Source organism: Phyllostomus hastatus, unplaced genomic scaffold (genome assembly GCF_019186645.2).
Source record: "Phyllostomus hastatus isolate PE091 unplaced genomic scaffold, TTU_PhHast_1.1 phas_scaffold_78, whole genome shotgun sequence".
NCBI classification, from domain to species: domain Eukaryota; kingdom Metazoa; phylum Chordata; class Mammalia; order Chiroptera; family Phyllostomidae; genus Phyllostomus; species Phyllostomus hastatus.
Genome location: NW_025334041.1, coordinates 9,253,751 through 9,273,409, shown reverse-complemented (window position 1 = coordinate 9,273,409; position 19,659 = coordinate 9,253,751).

Here is a 19,659-nt window from a genome sequence, read left to right as displayed (position 1 = left end):
CAACCACAGCCTCCAGCAGGCGGGGATTTCCGTTCGCCACATGGAGGAGAAGGCCGTGGGGCGATTCTGCTCAGTTCCGTGAACCAGAGAGCCGGCCTGGCTGTCTTCCCATGTAACCCCTGCCTGTGCGCCAGTGCTGGAAAGCGGCCCGCCGTCCCCCGGCCCCATCCAGATCGCAACCTGGAGCCATTCTGGGTATCCCCGGACCTCTCACGGGAGGGGCCTGCCCCCTGCCCCGCCCCTGCCAGGGCTTCCCCACCCCTTGCTGATAGCCCCACCCCCACAACCCGGAAAGGCTCTGCCCCAGGCCCCAGCCCAGGCTGGGGGTGCGCTCTGCATGGCTGCGTGAACTGAGGGGTGTGGAGAGGAAGCACCCACCAGCTCTGGGGTCTCTGTGGGCAGGTCACAGGGGAGCCCCTCTCCTGCTGGAGGCTCAGCACCCAGGGCCTCGTGTTGCTCCGAACTTCTAAGCACGTGGCTGGAAAGGCTCGCGTATCACTCATACCAGGGCTGAGGCATGTTTGTTTTAGAACCACCTGCAGCAAAACACCCATATTCACCTTGAGGATACACCCTCCACCCAGCCCTGCACCTTGGGTCTCTGGAGGTCTGAGGGGGGCCCCACCCCTGCTTCCATTTGGGTACCCGGGTCCCATGTCTTTGCCCAGAGCTGGGAGCTTCCCTCAGACCCTGAAGCCACACGCCCGTCCCTACTGCTCCAGAGAGTGAGGATTAGTATGCGCCTTTAACAGGGCCTACGGGCTTCCCGGGGGTGGGGGGCAGCGTGGGGGCCTGGCCTCAGATGCCAACACGCCCCCTGGCTGTGTGCTCCTGGGCTGCAGCTCTAGGAGGTGGGCAGAGCCCAGGGCTGGGAGGCAGGGCCCCAGCCCTGTCCTCTGTCCCGGCCACTGACCCTCACTGTGGCAGCCAGTGGGCCCCTCCACCTCTCCGCGCCTCAGTGTTTCTGTCTGCCTCATGGGCGTGTGGGAGACCCCAGTAAAGTACACAGAGGCTGTAGCTGCCTGGAAAGGCACCTCGGGGACTGCCAGCCGTCTGTCCTTGGGCAGCCCTGCGGCCATGTGCAGCTGCTTTTTTTGCTCTGTGGTCTCCCAGGCAACGCGGCGCGGCCTGCCAAGCTCACAGCTGGGCCCTGGGTCCGAACACATCTTCAGTGGCATGCAGAGATGGCTGACGGCAGGAGCCAGGGCGAGGCCCAGCCCCCCCAGCTGTCTCGGGGAGCCGTCAGACAAAGCCCGAGCAGGCCGGGAGGGGCAGGCTGGGCCGGGGGGGCCTGGGAAAGTCGCTCCGAGTCCCTGGCTGCCCTCCCCCTCCCTCATCCTCCTATCCCTGCCTTCTGAGTGACCCGTTCTTTCCAGAACACTCCATCTGGAATCTCACAGCTCTGGGCCTCAGTCTCCCCATGTGTTGAAGGGGTGGAGGCTGATCTCTGGGCCTCAAATGGCCCGAGACGAGGGCCAGGAGGTCAGAGGCCTGTGGGGAGGGTTCCGCACCGTCTTCAGGAAGCTGCCCTTGCTGCCCCAACAGGGCACGGAGGGTGCCTGGCTCAAGGACATTTGTTAGGTAGGGTCTCTGGAACCCTCTGCTCCAAGATCCAGAGACCGCCCTTTGCTCCTCACCCCATACCCCTGGCGAGGGTCCTTCTCCCGGCTGGCTTGGGTGCCAGCCTCGCCCTCGGCCACTGGCCGGGACCGGCAGGTCTGCGAGCCAGGCAGGTCTTTCTTCGGTTACAGTTGCCCCTGCGTTAAGGCCATTATTGCATCCAGGTCCCGAGAGATGTGGAAGCCAGAGCTGGCCCTGGGAAGTGGGCCCCAGGGCGTGTGCCGAGAGGAGAGAGATTGGTGCTTCCGCTGTGGATAGCCGGGTGCAGGGGCTGGTGGGGGTAGGGGACGTCTGGCAGCACCCACGAGACGAAGACAGGGAGGTGCGGCTCCCTTCCTGCAGGTCCCCGGGGCCGGCCCGAAGGGAGGCCCCGCCCAGGGTGGTGATACAGACCCCGGGTCCGGCTGCCTGTCACTCGAGGGACAGGGTCTGATGGAAGGAACGCAGGGTTATTCAGGAGCCGGCAGCTTGAGAGAGGGGAAGTCCCCTCCTCTTGTCACACAAGGACATCTTAGCGTCTCAGTGCAGGGAGGGGTTCGAGGGCGGGGGAGGGGAAGGCGGAACAGAGGAAACCAGAGAGGGCTGCGCGCTCTCAGTGGAGGGCGATGGGTCACAGTCAGAGTCAGTGCAGGCTGCCCGACGACCACCTCGAGCCTGAAGGCCGGGGTCCGCTTCCTACCCTCTCGGCAAGCGGGCTGTGCACCAGTGACCGTTTACAGAAACAATGCTGAGAGCGTGGGGGCGCGAAGGGGGGGTCACAGCGAGAGGGGAGGGGACGTGTGGGCAGGCGGGGCCCAGCGGGGCCAGGCCTCGGGATTCTGCCAACCTCAGCGTGCGCTTCATCCTCCGTGTGGTGGGAAGCCATTAGAGGAGTTTATATATTTATTTTTAAAGATGTTATTTATTCTTCGAGAGAGGGGAAGGGGGGAGAAAGAGAGGGAGAGGAATATCTATGTGGGAGAGAAACATCGATCGGTTGCCTCCCATCCATGCCCAGACCAAACCCACAACCCAGAGGTGTGCTCCCTGGCCCAACGCCGACCTGGCATTGAACCAGCGACCCCTCCTCTGTGGGCCAATGCCCAGCCCACGGAGCCACAGTGGTGTCTGTCTGGGCGCCGTTCGAGGAATTTAAACGGAAGAGACCTCGGAGCAATGATTCCCAACCAGGAGTGACTCCCCACCCCCCTCCCCACCCTCAGGATATTTGGCAATGCCCGACGGGGGTAGGGCTGGGGATGCCGCTGGCGTCTAGTCCGTAGAGGTCAGGGACACTGCAAAACGTCCCGCAACACAGAGGACAGCTCCCACACCAGAGGCCCTAAATGTCAGCGGTGCTGAGGCTGCGAAGCCCTCACCGGAGCTGGTGTTCGCCTGGGCCGCTGTTCTTCCTGAAGAGCCCAGGGTCGCTGGACTCACGTCCTGCTCTTCCGGGATATGCCCTGGGTTCGAGTTCTGTCTCCAAAGTGTCAGCGGTGCGGAGGTGGAGAAACTCTCCCGCAGGAGAATGGGAGCATCGAGACCACTGGGGCCCGCGCCACGTGGGACCTGTGAGCGTGGCGACGTGACCAGGCTCAGGTGAGATGGGCCGTGAGTGCCAAACACACACTGGATTTCAGATCTGGAACCGTAAAAATAGCGTAGAATAGTCATGTGTTTTATCTTGATTACATGTTAGAGCCCTATTTTAGATACGCTGGGTTGAACAAAAGGTATCATTAAAATTCACTCCGCTTGGTGCTTATTCATGGTTTAAAGTGGAGCTACTAGGAGATTTTGAATTACACATACGGCTTCCATTTGTAGCTCACAATATGTTTCTGATGGATGGTGCTGAGTTACCCAGTGATAATATTGACTCAACTCCTTCCTGTGTGCTGAGTACTGTTCTTTTTAAAAATATGGATCGCTTGATTTAATTTTCACAACCACTTCATAAAGCGGGTATCGTTATCCGTGCTTCCAATGTGAAGAAGCTGTGGCCCAGAGAGGTTAAGTGAGTTGCCCAAGGCCACACAGGAAGTCAGCGTACAGCTGGCTCCAGAATCTGGGAGCTGGACCACGTTCCACAAGGATGCTTGCCGGGTAAGGGGGTCAAGATGCAGTCAGACAGGAGTGGGGCAACTCTGGAGCCACAGGACTCACTGAAGGAGAGGGCACGCAAGTCGCAAGGGACGGGAAGGGATCAAGAAGGCTCACTGGGGTTTGCTGGGAGCAGCAGGTGGAAGGCGATGCTGTTTGCTGAGATGGGACCGTGGGAGGAGGAAGCAAGGCTGGGGAGCACGGGGCTCCCTGCTGGCCCTGCTAGTCGGAGAGGACTACAAGCACCCAGCTGGAGACGTCGAGGAGGCAGCTAGGTTTGCAGGAAGGCGTGATAGACGTTTGGGGGTCAGCCCAGGTAGACGGGGTTTAAAGCCATGGGGTGGGGGTGGGCGAAATAATCCCCTGCAGAGGGTGCAGGTGTTGGAGAGGTTTGTAGGACAGAGCCCTGGGCTACACCAGCACTTAGAGGCTGAGCCACAGAGAAGGAGCCAGAAAGGGAGGCTGAGAAGGGGAAGGCAGTGGAGGCAAGGGGGAAACAAAGCAGAAGATGAAGGAAGCTTAAGACAAGGGTCTGGTCAGGTGTCAGGCTCACCCCAGAGCCAGCGAGCCTCTGGCCATGTGGGGCAGGCTGTCAGGGGAACTTGGCCCGAGGCACAACGCCTGGGCTCACTCTGGGCTGGAGCCCGGCAGGCTGGCCAGATGCATGCTGAGTCCCAGGAACCAGGCATCTCCCTTCCTGAAAAGAGCAGGGAGGGGCCGTGTCTCGTGGGCTCAGCCAAGAGGAGGGCCCTGCCTTCACTGAGAGGAAGGCCCTGGGGTGTGGGAAGGGTGACTCAGGCAGCTACTCTTATGTGGGAGTCGGAAAGTCCTTCCTTGTGTCTGACTGCAATCCTACCTGCTTCAAAGGGAGCCTGCGGTTCTTAGCAGCTCACCTGAGCAGGCCGCCTCATACACATGTCTCTGGTGGCTGAAGACAGAAAGTGCTTCTTTTTTCCCCACCACACCCTCTCCTAAGCCTGTCTTCCAGAAGCCACCCCTGCTTCCTTGGCCCAGGGGAGACGCTGCTCCTCCTTGAAACAGCCCCGGATCCAGCCCAGGGCTCCGACAGAGTGTGGAGTGCAGGACACAGGGGGAGGGACAGGCAGGGGCTCTGCTCTGGGCTCTCGGGGCCCTGCCACGAGCGCCAGAAGCTTCCAGCTGGCCCCACCTTTGAATCCTCATCTCTCTCAGCTGATCTGAAAGGTCTGTCTCCAGGAATCTGTTCTCGAGAACACTTGTTTCTGGTTTGGCAGCCTACTCGCTGCCACCTGGCTGCTGACCGCAGCGACGCTGGCTTCTGCTCTCGGCCTGCGGGCTCCCGGCTGTGCTGCCCTCCTCGCATCCCAGGGCTCAGGCCGGTTTGACTCTCCTCTGCTTCCTCCGCCCCGCCAGGCCAGGCCAGCCCAGCCACCAGCCACAGTGAGGCCCCCATGGCTAATCTCTCCATCAGCAGCTTCTCTTCAACCTCGCTGCCCGCAAAACAAAGTGCTTCGTCGATGAAAAAGCCCTTTGGGGCTAAACACAGGAAATTAAAGGCTCTGAGCGCAGTAAGAAAATCTATTCTTTTTCATAGATTTCTGCAATCCAATTGCTTTGGCTTCTGCCGTTCGCACCCTTGGGGACGGGCCGGCGGGGGTGACATGAACAAGGAGGGCCTGTGTCTGAGATTCCGCCATCCACGAGGGTTCGTGCCTTCGGGCCTGCAGGGCTGGCTGCCTGGCCACATGCCACCAGGTGTCCTTGGCAGGAGGGAACCTTCAGGCCACCACCAGGGGCTAAGGCCTGGAGTGGGCTTGTGGACAGCCCCCCCAAGAAACAGCACATCCTGCCGTCCTGGGGGAGGGGGAGGGGAGAAGAGAAGCTGGCAAGGCCGACGGAGTGCAGTGTGTGGCGGGAACAGCCTCCTGCAGGCACAAGAGGGAACCACAACCACACCTTCTGGTCCCAGCAGGTGACTGCCGCTCTCAGCGACCCCCTTGCTCCGTCTGCAAAGGGAGGGGGGTTGGGCTCTGCTTCGTCTGCAAAAGCGGGGGGGGGGGGGGGGTGGGGGGGGTTGGGTGGATGGTTCTTGAGGTCCCTGTCGGGTAGAATTTATGCAACAAATGCAAGTAGAGTTCGATCCACGTGCCAGAGCTTCCAGGAGCCTCTGGGGGGTGGGGGGTGCCCAGGGCTTTCAATCAGCCACTGCAACCAGCAGGTAGGTGGGGCCTCCTCCTGGGCAGCCTCTGGCCCTTTGGGCTGTGAGGGTCCGAGCAGCTTGCTGAGTGGGGGGCACACGGTCCCAGGAGGGAGGGAGGCAGGAAGGGGAACCAGTTTCTCACTGCAAAGCCCAGTCGCATCTGGAAGGACTGTTGTGATGGGGGTGCCCGGGTCCCAGTGGGGCCCGGGAGGTGTGAAAAGACTGGGATCCCAGGGGTCTGGGGATCGATTCTTTGCTCACTCGATGCTCCCTCCCTGGGCCGGTACGCACTCTCACAGTTTCAATGACTGTCTCCACTCGGAGGTTCTCATCCCTGGCTGCACGTCAGAATCACCTGGAGAGCTGTCCAAAATGCTGAGGCAGGCCCTGTCCCCGACCCAACAGATCACGGTTTCTGGGGTCGGGGACAGGCCCTGTCCCCAACCCAACAGATCACGGTTTCTGGGGTCGGGCCCGGGTATGAGAATTTCTTAAATGCTCTTGTGCATTCAGGGATGAGAACCAGTTCACCTTCTGATCACACTTTCCTCCAACTCTGACCTGTCTCTAAGCTCCCCACCTGCTTCCTGGACTTCTCTCCTCGCTTCCTCTTCGGGGGCTGCACAGGCAACCCGCCCGAGTCAGGTTCACCATCTGTGCCGCCCCCCCCCCACCTTGAAGCCTGCTTCTCCCCCCAGGGCTTGCTGTCTTGGGGAACTTGGCCGCCACCATCCAGTGGTGTCAGCCAGCGACCTGGGGGCAGCTCTGCCTCTGTAGTCCCTATTCTTCCTGTCAGATCTGTCACTCTGCCACCATGTGACTCAGCAGCTGTAGCAGAGGGACCCAAAATAGCAGGGCCCCAACAAGAGAGAAGTTTGCCTCTTCCTCACGTGAAAGTTCAGGCAGGCAACTCAGGGCTGGTAGGGCAGCTCCGAAATCACTGGGGTTGGGATGGGGCAGGCTTCTCGACTGTGTGCCTCTGCTTTCCTTCATGAGCGGCTTTCTTCTCCCTGCCAAAGATGGCTCCTCAGTTCCCCTGTCATCCCCCATTCCCTTCCAGAGAGGGGACAGAGAGCTCATGCCCCTACTTTGCTGGGCACAGACTGGATGTCCTTCACATCACCCCTGTTCCTGGCACATTGGCCTAATCAGGGTCACACCAGGCTGCAAAGAATGCTGGGAAATGTATCCTATTGAATGTCCAGTTCGCCCAGTTCTCTGCCTCATCGACTGCAACAGCTTCCTGGTGGTCTCGCCACATCCTCCAGCCTGCTTTTCCCCTCTGCTTCCCGAACGGCATTATTTACATGCAAACGAGACCTGGCCATCTTTTCAGCAGCTTCCCGCTGCCCTTAACGAAGTCTTGATGGTCCCCCAAGGTCTTCACCACTGGACCCAGCCCTCTGGCATCAAAAAGAGCCTGTGTCTCTTGCTGTCCGTCCTCCAGCCGCACTGGCCTGAGTCCAGCGGGCTGAGTGCAGGTGTCCCTATTCTATTCATGGCCTTCTCTCACGCTGCTTTCTCCGCGGCAACATTCCCCACCCGCAGCCCCTCCCACCCACTCCCAGCCCCCTCAGTTGTCCTTCAGATCTCAGGTTAATGGACTAGTTCTCTGGGAAACGCCCCTGGCCCCCGGGAGGAGATCAGGATGCCCAATACAGAGGCTTACGGCGCCCTATTCTTTTATTTCAGCATCACAGGTTGGGTTATGCTATTTGCGTGATCGTGGCTTAACTTCTGTGCACCCCACCCCCCCGACTGCGGGCTCTAGGAGGCAGGGACCACGGCATCCCCAGTGCCCGGCGTGGTGCCTGGCCCGCTGGAGGAGGGTCTCATTGGGTGGTCTTTACCAGTGTGAGCCGTGAGGGAGGGAGAAGTGTGGAGAATGACTCCCTGGTTTCTGGCTGGCCAAGGAGACGAGCGTGGTACCGTTTGTGGAGACGGAGCGCCAGGAGGGGGCTGCAGATGGACGCAGGATCCTGAGGTCAGTGTTGGAGAGGCTGGGCCCGAGGGTGGGACACAGGCCGTTGAACAGAGGGATCTGGGTCTCTGGGGAGGTGTCCTGTTGGAATCAGCTGACATTGGATTCCCGATCTGGCCCAAGGTGATGAAGGGTCAAGGCCACCAGAATGGCAGCCATTTGAGGGGAGAGTAGTGAGCATCCTGGCCATGTGTCCAACTTAGGGGGGGGGAATTGGGAAGGACCAGAAGAACTCCTGACTCCGGTTCTCCCCGCTGAGTGCTGTTCTCGGAAGGGCCTGTCCCAGAAGCTGCGGCTCTGAGCAGCGAGCGCCGTGAGCACCGTGAGGAGGGCGGGACACTGCGAGTGGGACCAGGCACACCCAGGCGCAGTCCAGCTCAGCCATCACAGTGGACGGTCTGCTGAATGCCAGGCCCCGTGGGGATCGATGACGGCGGCGGTGGTGGCGGCGGTGGTGGCGGCAGTGTGGCTACTGCAGAGCACTCACTCGGTAGTGCCAGACGCCATGCTAGGCGCTCTCTCAACACACTGGCCCCACAACTCTCCCGCCGCTGTTCGTCACATTGTCTAGCGGGCGGGAGCGGGGGGTGGGGACTGAGGCAACAAGAAGTTACAAACAAGATCACAGCTACTGGGTGGCAAACGAGAAGGGAGACTACAGCTCTTCGGGTTAAAAACGCTTTCAGGTGTGGGATTGTCTCCGGTGATATTGAGGCTAGCTATTATGGTTCCATTGGGCAGAGGGGGAAACTGAGGTCTGTAAAGCGGTATCTCATGAATATGACCCTTCTCAGCTGCCCTGATTTTCCCCGCCATTCTCTCGCCCATCTCCTCCTCTATTTTTATGACTGAATCAAGTTTTCCTTGGAAGAGACAAAACTAATTTTAAGAAGACAGGCGGCTGATGGGCTGGCTGCACAATTCAGTAAAAGTTGACGGGTAACCACTTTCAAGATTAATTCTCAGCAACCTGATGGAATAATAGTCCTTTGCAGAGCTTGGCAGTTTAAAAGGCCTTTTATAGAACCTGACCTTGCGAGACTGATTGTATCATCCATGAGTCTCAAATGACCCCGAGGGTGACTTGCTAGGGCCCTGGGGCTGGTGGATTATAGACAAGGTAGAGACAGACACTCAGACCTCCAGACTTCCAGTGCAGAGCAGTCTGTCCGACACCTGTTCACCTCTCTCTGTCTGTACCCTCTCCTCCTGGCAGGTGTGCAGGTTAGCTCCCACCTAGGTCTTTCATTTTCCTCAGAGCATGTTTCCCTTCTTCCTCTCCCTGCCAGGTTCTTCAGACTCTGTTTTTGCTAAATTTCAAGTATTCCATGGATGAAACAGCTAATTCATACTAAAGTGTTAATGACTAATAATGGTTCTCAATATATTTCCTCTCTAGAGGGTATTAGATGTTTTCAATTGAATAAGAACAATAACAAAAAATTCCTCTATGGGTCCTGTTCTTGGAGTTTTTAAAAACGGTTCCCATTCCTTTATCTTCTTTTCTTCTCAGATCCAGCCCCACCCTTTTCTATTTACTGCCACGGCCTTAGTTCAGTCCAGCCCTTCCTCCTCAGTCCCCAGGTCTCTAAGCAGTCTTCCTGCCCCCAACCCAGGCTCCATCCTATTTCCCAAACGATTCTGTTTAGCATCCCTTGCTTTGAACTCTTCCCTGGCTCTGCATCTTCCAGGAATAAAGCTGATCTCTTGGTCTAGTTCTTCCTACACGTCACGCCAGGACATGTCTGTGTACCGTCAGCTGTCCATCTCTGTGTCACCCAATTTCAGGGACACTTGCCAAGCTCTCCCAGTGAGTCTCTTCACGCTCCTCTCACTCGACTGAGCTGAGGGGAAGGACCGTTTGTTACCTACCTTCCCTCGGAAGTGCCCCCTCCCCACAAATGTATCCTGACTAGCTTTCATTTCCTCGCCTTGCCTCCTCTCGCACAGCCTGGGGTGGGGGTTGGGGTGATGTTGGGTAAACAGTTTCAGGGCCATTCCCATCACAAGTCCCACGTGGACATTCTCTCCACACCGCACTCCAGGGAGGGGAGAATGGGCAGTGTTGGGAATGCAGGCGAGCAAATGTTTGTCATGTCACAAGCACTGGGCGATGCCACTGGCGCTCAAACTGGAGACTGAAGGAAGGAGGCTAAACGGTTGGCGTCGTAAAGGACGGCCTGGCAGTAAAGAGGGTCCTGACCCAAGTGCCCACAGCTGCCCTCCTGGAGAAATGCGTGCGGGGCCACGCGGCAGAGATATTGGTGAGCAGCAGGGTGGTGACCCGGGTAGAATGCGAGTCCCTCACCAGCAGACGAGAGCTGTCTGCACCGGATCGTCCCACCTCTCACCGGAGGAGAATGGTGTCGGTGAGACACTGAACCGGAAGATTGCCAAGGGGCGGAGGGCCTATTCCTGTGGCCCTATGACCCTGTGGTTGCAGGGCCCGAGTGAGGCTGGCCACATTGCCTGTGGCACGCCAGCATAGCCCCCGGAATGTAAGCGATGGTGTCTCCCTCCTCTGCCCAGGTGGCTGCAGCTGTGAGAGGTGTGTGTCCATCCACCCCTCTGGACAGGACTCCCTTGGCCTTCAGAGGAGTGAGCAGTGTGTGGTCAGACATGCTGGGAGCCGAAGTGGGGAGCCACCAGCTGGGCTGTGCAGCCACGTTGGTGGGAAGAGGGTCGTGGTCCCTCTGATAGGGGACTTAAGACTTGGAAAATTTCAGCTTAAGGTAAAAAGTTATAAGTCTAGCAAGTAATGTGTATGTTAAGCTTTTGTTTCAGAGACTACTGATAAGGCCCATCCTGGCTCCTGGGAAAAACAGCTGACCTCTTGGGGCACTGATAGAAGATTACCACCTGGGGACATCCCAACCTTTGTTCCAGGGAGAGCAGACAACCATCCCTCCCCTGGGACCAGCTAACTGCCCAAAATGGGAATGCTGCAGCTTCACTCACCTAATCCTCAAAGCCCTGGCTGTACCTCATTTATCCACCCACCCCTGCCCTTATAAAAGATCTGGCCAGGAAAGAGAAGGAAAGATGGTTTGTTAGGGTATGAACCTGCCATCTTCTCGGATTGCTGGTCATCTGAATAAAGCGCCCATAAAAGATTCAATCGCTGTCATTGCTTATTGGATTTGGTAGTGACAGGCAGCCCGAATGCTGGTGTCTTTTCTGGTTACACCTCCACCTTGGAGATGCTAAAAGGAGAAGCAAAAGGCACCAAACACTCTGATTTATTTGTTATTGGGATGGTGACGGGGTTCCTCCTCAAAAAGCTTCAGGCTCATTAAGGAAAAACAATGACCTATTCCAAGACACTAAAACCAGCCACAGGGGAGGCCAAGACAGTGGGTGGCAGAGAGGAGGAAAGGAGTTGAGGGAAGAGAAGGAAAGTCGGAAGACCTACCTGGGGTATGTGGCCCCCTCCAGGCTTTTGGAATTCATTGGCATCCCCATCCCCTTTGTCACAGTCATCAAGGTCAACATCCCCACAGCCATCTCCACCCCCAGCACCACCAGGGCCACCTCTATGGCCACTCACCCAACTGTGTCTTCACACGCAGCATCTCCACCCCCAGCCGTGTCTTGGCACTCCGTCAGGGTAAGCCCTGGCCCACTGCCTTCCTCCCAGATTCTTTTGCTCACTCTGGAAAGGGCTCGGGGTGGGGGTGGGGAACAGAGCTTCTCCAGGACAGAAGACCCTTCTGCATCGGTGCCAGGGAGAGTCAGCGTGCTCAGGACTTCAGGACGGAGTTCAGCCCAGGTCTGCGTCGCTGTGAGTTTCTAGGAGCCTCTGTCTCAAGGGGCTCTTGTTTACCATTTTAGGAATGCTAGCGGCCTTTTGGATTTTTTTTAATGTGAATCCCATCTTCCGAGTTCTGCGGGCTCAAGAAGCATCGTTTGGAGGAATTTGTAGCCGGGATCAGGACTTGGTCTTATGTTAGGGTTCGAGGTTAGAGGTCCGCCTGTGGCTGGGGCAGGAGCTTCCCTTGAGACTGGGATTAGAAAGAGGCTAATTTGAGACAAGGTCAGGCTTCAGTGTCCAGCCTGGGTCAAAGTGCTGCCTGAGGTTGGGCCAGTTCTCAGGGCAGAAGTAGTGGCAGGTGTCCAGCATGTGAACCTCTGTTTTATATCCAAAGTCTCTCACCCAGCACCACCATGTTACTCTGGGTCAGTCTGTTTTCTTGAGAGATTCCTCCCTGCTCTGGACCCTTTGCCACTCACAACCCTCCTTTCAGCCCTTAGGCCCCTGGGACTCAAGACACAGCCCCGCTCCTGCTCCGGGCTGCGGACTTCAGGATGAGATGGATGACCTGCTGAATTCAAAGCCCTCTGCAGCCGGAGCCTGCCATTGGAGGAGAGGCCACGACCAGGCCTGGTGCCCAGCCAGCCCTGGCAGCTGGATGGCTAGCCGTAATGGGATTAGGGCTGGCCATGCCCGCCCTGCCTGCATGCTGCCCCAAGCCCCACCCGCCCTGCCTCCCCCTGCATCCTGATTAGGATGCAGCCCTGAGCTCTACCTACCCGGCCAGGCCGGCCTCATTGTCTAGCGCCTAGCAACCCTCCCTGGGAGCCCTTTCCCACCACATCCTGGCCCCTCTCCCTGCCCCTCCCCTGTGTGAGCACCGACACCACTTGCGTGTTTATCCCTGCGAAGAAGCCGGCGAAGTGAGGCAGCTGGTCTCACCAGATCCTCCCGATGACCCGATTCCAAGAGTTTCTTTGGAAATTCCAGCCTTTTCCCCCCAAATCCCTAGGTCCTTGCTCAATTCTCAGACTACATCCTGAGATTCCCAAGTTCCATTCTGGAATTCTCTTAAGTCCTAGAGTTTATTCTAGGACTCCCTGAATTCGAGAATTCCAGGACCCTCTGTTACGGGTTTCAGATCACTTAATTGTATCCTAGAATTTGGTGGTCTTGTTCCCGAGGCGTCTGTGGCTCCAGAAACGGTCCCTGGCTGAGAGTCAGGGTGATGAGGTTAGAAGCTGGTGAGGGCGCAGACACTGCGTTTCCATCTTCTTTGAGTTGGAACTCCCAGCTCCGAGAAACACGGGACTGCCGCCTGGGAAGAGGAAGGGGAGGTTCACTTCCCTAGCCAGCAGATGCCGTCCAGCCGCTCACTCTCAGGGCTGGAGACGGAGCCGGGACAAAGGAAGACCCCGTCCCCAGCAGGTTCCCTCCTCATCGGGGAGGCAGATGTTAAACACACAGGCGTATAACACACGACATGCCAGACAGTGACGGGTGCATTAAAGACAATGATCGAAAACGTACAGTAATTCATACTTCCTTGTTCTTACTCTGTGCTCGACACTCTTCTAAGACTTTGCCTGTATTCAGTGATTGAAAAAGTAGAGGCTGCTGTTGAGCCCCCCGCCCCCGCTTCTAGAAGAGGGAACCAAGGCACAGAAGGTTAAATAGCTTGTCCTAGGGGTAGAGCCAGGGTTTGAACCCAGCAGTCTGGCTCCCAAATCTGTGGTTGACCACCATGACTGGTGCAGGGGAAGGAGGCGGAGAGTGATGCTGTGGGGTGGGGGGGCTGTCCCGCAGGGAGGGTGTGCGCACTGGACCCGAGACTTGCAGACGGGGAGGCGGTGACCATGTGAGCTCCCCGGGATAGCGAGCCAGGCGCCTTCTTCCGACGGGGAAGGCCCGCGTTCTCTGCGCTCCGGGGCCAGGGAAGACTTCCCATGGGGACCTGGTGGGCGGGGGCAGGCCTGGGGAGAGGACCCCTGCGCCAGCCTGGTCAGATTCCTCTGTGTCCTCTCCTCCCTGGACACCCAGGCCTGCTCCCCTCCTTTGCAGAGCAGTGTCCTCGGGAAAGAGCTGAGAGAGACAATCCCGTGGTGACAGGACTAATCAGGCTGGCTAATTATGAGTAATGAGAGGCGCCGCCCCCCTTGTCAGGTCCAGTGTGAACCAGAGTGAAGACTTAATCTCCCTGGGAAGGGGGGAAGGAAGGAAGGAAGGGGGAGCGGTGGCCAAGCATCCTTGACCATCCTGCACACCTGGCCTCCTGATGCTGCTCTCAGTCTGTCCTGCCCGCAGACACGGGCGACGCAACCTAGGCCAGGGCGTCGGGGACAGTGGGGTCCGGCCGGGTGAGCCGAGCAAGTCCTGGCTTGGCGAGTGTGCCTGCTGCATTTTGGGATAACTCACTTCCCCCCTGGGACTTGGTCTCTTCGTCTCTAAACCTGAGGTCATCACAACCCCTAATCACACAGCTTCATAAAGACCCAAGGAGCTGGTAAAATAACCCAACAAGGCGCCTGGCCCAGAGGCGCCGTGCTCGGTGTTTGGCAGTGTTTTCATCGTTTCAACTGCGTCGTCTGTCGCCTGGGATGACCTGAGACACTTCCATCCTGTCTCCCGGCCTTGGCTCCCCCCACCTGTAGTGACCCACTCACTCACCCAATCAACGCTTCCCGAGCTTCATGCCAAGCATAGGGGATGGAGCAGCACCCACACAGGCCCTGACCTCAGGGAGCTTTGGTCACTTGGGTGTCCCCATCCCGTCCCTGACCTTCCGGTCTCTAGGTGGTAGGGGTTGGGGTGGACAGAATTGCGAGGCCCAAGGTTCCTGCCCTCTGGGGCATACGCCCACACAAGGCCCTCTCCTTGAGTATGGCCAGGACCCCTAAATACAACGGCATTTTCCTTTCCTTTCCTGGGTCGACTAGTTATGTGGCTGAGTGGAAGGGGTTTTGCAGACGTTGTTAGTGTGCCAAATGGCTTGACTTCAAGTTTGTCAAACTCTCGTTAGTCAGACAGACCCTGTAAATGGGGGTCTAGACGTCCAGGACAGGCAGCAGTCTCTCCGCCGGCCTTGCAGAAGCAAGATGCCATGCTCTGGAGAGCCGGAGGCCTTGGCCCCGGGGCCGCGAGGGGACAGACTCTGCAACAACGTTGGGAGAAGACTCCAGGCCACAGATGAGACCCCGGGCTCTGCTGGCACCTGGGTTGCGGTCCTGTGACACCCCCATCCACATTCCACTCTAGGGAGATCGTGGCATAGCCCATGTGTCTTGCCTTAAGCCGCTAAGTTTGGGGTAACTGGTTATGCAGCCGTGGAAACCGGATATACAAGCCCTGAGCAAGTGTGTGCAAGGCCTCGGGTCAACCCCGACTCAGCATCTCCAAGGCTCTTCCTAGTCCCAGCTCAGGGCCCGGGGCCCCGACCTCCCTGGTGAGTTCCTCCCACCTGCGAGGCAAAGGGTCGTCTCATCTGCTGCCAACCTGCTTCCGAAGCTGTCGTCAAAGGACGTGCTATCTGCCCTACTTTTAATATAATTACCAGCATCACTGGCACGACTCGGAGTCAGGGCTCAGCCTGTCACAGGCCCCCACTGTACCGAGCTGCGTTGCCGGGAACGGCTGCCGTCAAGCCTGGTGCCTGCCCCCTCCTCCCTCACGAACTGTCTGTGATTTCCACACCTGTGTCGCACACAGCCCGGCCTTGGGCGGGCGCGCGGGGGTTTCCCAGGGGGTCAGGTCAGGAAAGTGGAGCACCAGCCAGGGGGGGCCTGGCCTGTGACTGTGAGACCCACAGGGGGGTGGGAGGAGGACAAGCAGAGGGGGTGCCGGCACCCACCTCTGCAGACCCTGGGCCAGATCGAGGGCCGTGGTCCAGCCTCTAACAACCAGAGGGCAGAGCTTGTGAAATGTGGCTCTCGAACTCGCACAAAGTGGCCTGTTCGGAGGATCCTTCCTGCAGAGCCCTGAGCACCCAGCCCGGGGCCTGCAGAAGATGGGGGTGGGGTGTTGGGTGGAGAAGACAAGAAAGCCCTGTAGATACTAGAGGAGAGTTGGAGATGAGAGTAGAAACAAGGCATTCTCCTTCAACCAGGGGCCCCTGCGGGGTATCCGGCTCCCATGGGCAAATGGCTGAGTACCCCGGGGAGGGCACTCCGCAGGGTGAATGGGAAGCGCCACTGCCTCCTCGGAGAGGCCTGCATGCAGCTCTGCGGGAGAGGAGACACCTGGGTTTTGACAGAGAAGATGTGCTTTCATACTGCAGAGCTGTGGATGGCACCCTTGTGTGTGCCCGTGCCTGCTCAGCCCCTTGGTGGATGCCCCGCTGGGTCGATGTATCGGATGGAAACGCACGTGTGTTCGCGTGCAGAGTATAATCACACACAGCGATAAGCACGCATATTCGGGTGCGTGCCGGATACGAGGCTGCATTTGCCTATTTATGTCCATGGGTCAGGAGACTGAGGGCAGGTGGTGCTGCTCCTGTATCTCTCACTTTTACTCCGAGCTTCAAGGGGTCACTTCTTTCGCCACCTTACTCCCAGTACGCCCACTCTGCCCAGCTCCCTGGAAGGGTGTCCTTCCTCTAGGAGTTATCATGGTCAGGGCAGAGAGTGCAGGACTCACAGTCCAGAGAGCTGGCGTGTGGCCCCAGCTCTGCTACGGTTGGCCTGCCCACTCATTTCTGCTCTCTGCGCCTCAGTTGCTTCATCTGTGCAATGGGGTGCTCACCAGGCAAGTCAGCATGCAGAATTTGGGGTTTCAAATCCCTGGCCCCCTGATCCCACTTCCCCTACCCTACACACCCTGCTCTTGCCCACCCTTAGCTACCAGCACACCTTGGGGGCAGGCAGGCAGGAGGGCAGAAGGACGCGGGCGGGACTCCTCAGCTCTGAGGAGCTCCCAGGCTGTTCTGAAGATGGCTCTCCCTCCCTGCTGTGCTCCAGGCGTTTAGGGAGGCAGCTAGGAGGATTTCTGGAGCTCCCGGAGCCCAGCTGGAGCACCAGGGACCTGGGCAGCTTTTCATTGCCCCGGTTGCTCAGAGAATCCCTGGATTCGGGGTCCAGCACCCATGGGGTAACTGAGACGGCTCTAGGAGGCAGCGGTTCATGTTGTGAGTTTGCTGTGTCTCGGATGAGGGGGCAGGGGGTCGCAGCATCCAACCCGCATGCAGTGCCCGCTGCTCAAGTGGGTGCTGCCCCAGGGGAGCCCAGGCTCTGCCACCAGGAAGGTCCCTGCGGCTTGTGGGTCAGGGGGAGGGGGACCTTTATGGGGCAATGGGCTTACACACCTTCAGGGGGCTCGGTGCTCGGTGTTCCAGAGCCTCCCTGACTCTGCCCTGTGGTGTTCCGATGGGCCCTCCCTAAGCATCTGGGGCCCCTGGCGCCTCCCTGGAGGTCCGATGCAGGAAGTGAGCAGCAGGGTCACTTCTGAACAAAACTTGCCTCACAGCTGGTGCGGTTTAGACCTGAGGGCCCCGCTGGCTCCAGTGAGAGGTCCCCCAGGCTCAGCCTGGTCTCCTCCAGCGTCGGCGGAAACAACCACATCTTCCACAGTCTGACATCCAGGCCCACGGCACGCCCCAGACGGGAATTAAACAGGCGGATGCGCAGGAGTGAATCTGTCACTCCCCACCCTCTTCGTGTCCTGGGCAAAGGGGAACAGGCTGCCCGTGGCTCCCTTCCTCTGCCGGGTTCCGGGTGCACGGGGGACTCTCCCATGCAAAGCATTCAGCACAGGGCCTACAGCCATGGTTCTGAACTTTGGCTGCGCATTACAATCCCCCGGGGAGCTTTAAAAAGATACTTTTGCTCAGGCCTCACCACAGACCAACTGTCTAATGATCTTGAGTGGGGAGGCCCAGGCACGGGTGTATTTTAAAGCTCCCCAGGGATCCTGTAGCACCAGTGGGGGTGAGAAGCACTGGCCCAAGGCAAGGTGAGCGTTCAGCAAACGTCAGCTATTTGCTATCAAGACGCCTCGGCGTCCTGGAAGATGCTGTTGGCCGGCCTGAGCAAGGTGAGGGCTGGGTGGGGTGGGGCGGGGAGCAGCTCACAGGGAGCTGCCGTTCAGGAAAGATGAATGCTGGGTAGGGCAGCCTGGCATCTATCTCCCTCAGCCACGGCTCAGAAAATTGAATTAAATCCCATAGTTTTGAGCTGCTGCCCGCCTGGCTGGCTGGCTGGCTGTGGAAGGGAGCTGAGGCAGTGAGCACCTCAGGGAAGGGACAAGCTGTAGAGAAGACCCCCAGCCCCGCTCCCCAGGGGAGCAGAGGCAATGCAAGGGGTCTGCTGGGAGAAGACCACTCCCAAGGCTGGTCTCACAGCCTCTGGTCTTGCTGAAGCCAGGCGGGCAGGGTGAGGATGGGCAGGGTCTTGGAAAAAGAAGGAGGCTCTGGCCCTGTCCTGGGGGAGGCCCATTCTGGGGAACGGGGTGTCTTCTGCCCAAGGAGAACCGAGGTTGCTTGGAAGGGCCACAGCCATAAGCCTGGACGGGCAGAACACAGTCCAGGACAAGAAGGCCCAGCCAGGGCCCCCAGCACGATCAGGCAGACCACCAGGTAGAACTAAGGGGTGGGGGCACCAGGACGTGGGCTTCAATCCCCGATGTGATAGGAAAGTTGCCTGTATGTCCTTGGGCTTGTCCTGTGGCCCCTCTGGGCTTGGGCACCTCATGCACAGAGAAGGGGACCAGACCAGGCCCTGGTCCCAGGTCTGAGGTTCATGTCCATGTCTCCCCAGGCCGATGCTACGAGGTGGGGCTCGGATGAGATCCATCTATGAGGACTGCTAGCCCATATGGCGCCTTGGGGAGATTAGAGGGGTGCCCCTCCAGGACTGACTAGAAAAACCGCCTCTTTGGGGTGAACTCTGTGTGCCTGGCTTGGTGGGCAGTGGGCAGAGCAGAAGCTGGGTTTCTGGCCCCACTCGCCGCTTGGCCAAGCCCCTTTGTGTGGGGCACCCATTGCACAGTGGAGCCCAGAGCCTAGACTCACCCTGGATACGGTCTGCTAGAGTCTCACACCCCACCGGGGGCCTTGAAGCCATGTGAGAAGAGGTGAAGGGAAAGGCTGTGAGCACAGCCTGGCTGGGCTCCTCCCCGGGCCCGCTACTGCCCCACAGAGAGGAAGCTGCCCCCAAGACGAAGACGTGCCCACTCCAGCCTGCTCACTGCCCACACCACAACACACATCTGGGGGTGCAGAACAGAGTGCAGGGGATCCAGAGCCCACTGTGGGGCCTGGAGAGCTCAGGGTATATGAGAGGGAATAAACCTGGAACTGAATGTCAACCTCAGAGCCGAGGGGACCTCCTCCAGGGGCCAGACCACCGGCATTCCCGGGGTGAGCTGGCCTGCAGTAGATGACTCTCACCGTCACCCCACCTTACCCTCCTGGCCCCCCGCATGCCTCACTCCACGTCTCCCGCCTGACTCTGAGGCTCCTCACAGCCCGTCCTCCTCTCTAACGACACCTCACAGTTTACACAGCACTTTCACACCCGCATCCCATGCGATCTTCCCAGCGCCAGGGCTGTCCGAATGGGGGAAGCAGGCTCCCAGGGGCTAGGGCCACAAGCCGGGCCCAGAGGGAAGTCCAGCCTGCCAGGCCGTCTGACCCTAGCCTGACCCCTCTCCCGGAGGGCTTCACTCTTTGTTGGTACAGAGGACTGATGTTCTCCTCCTCCAGGAAGCTTTCTGGGACTGAAAGGGGCGTGAGTCACGGTGACCCACAGTGCGGTGCAGCAGCGGGGCCAGTGTTCACTGCGCAGTAATGAGAAACCGCCGACTCGCTGTGCGGATGTGGGGGAACTCTGCGCATCTTCCCGGGGCCTCGGATGCTCCCTGTAAGTTTCCGTCACGGACTCCTGCTCTGCCCTCCAGTCCTCTTCTCCTCCGTTGGACCGGAATCCCAAAGGAAAGGCTCAGTCTCTCATCCCGCCTCTTCCTTCAAGCTTCCTCAGCAAGGCGGCCACGGCCAGGACTTGGGCCCACAGGGAGGCTGGGCAATAAGTGATGTGAGTGCGGAAGGACGGAGCC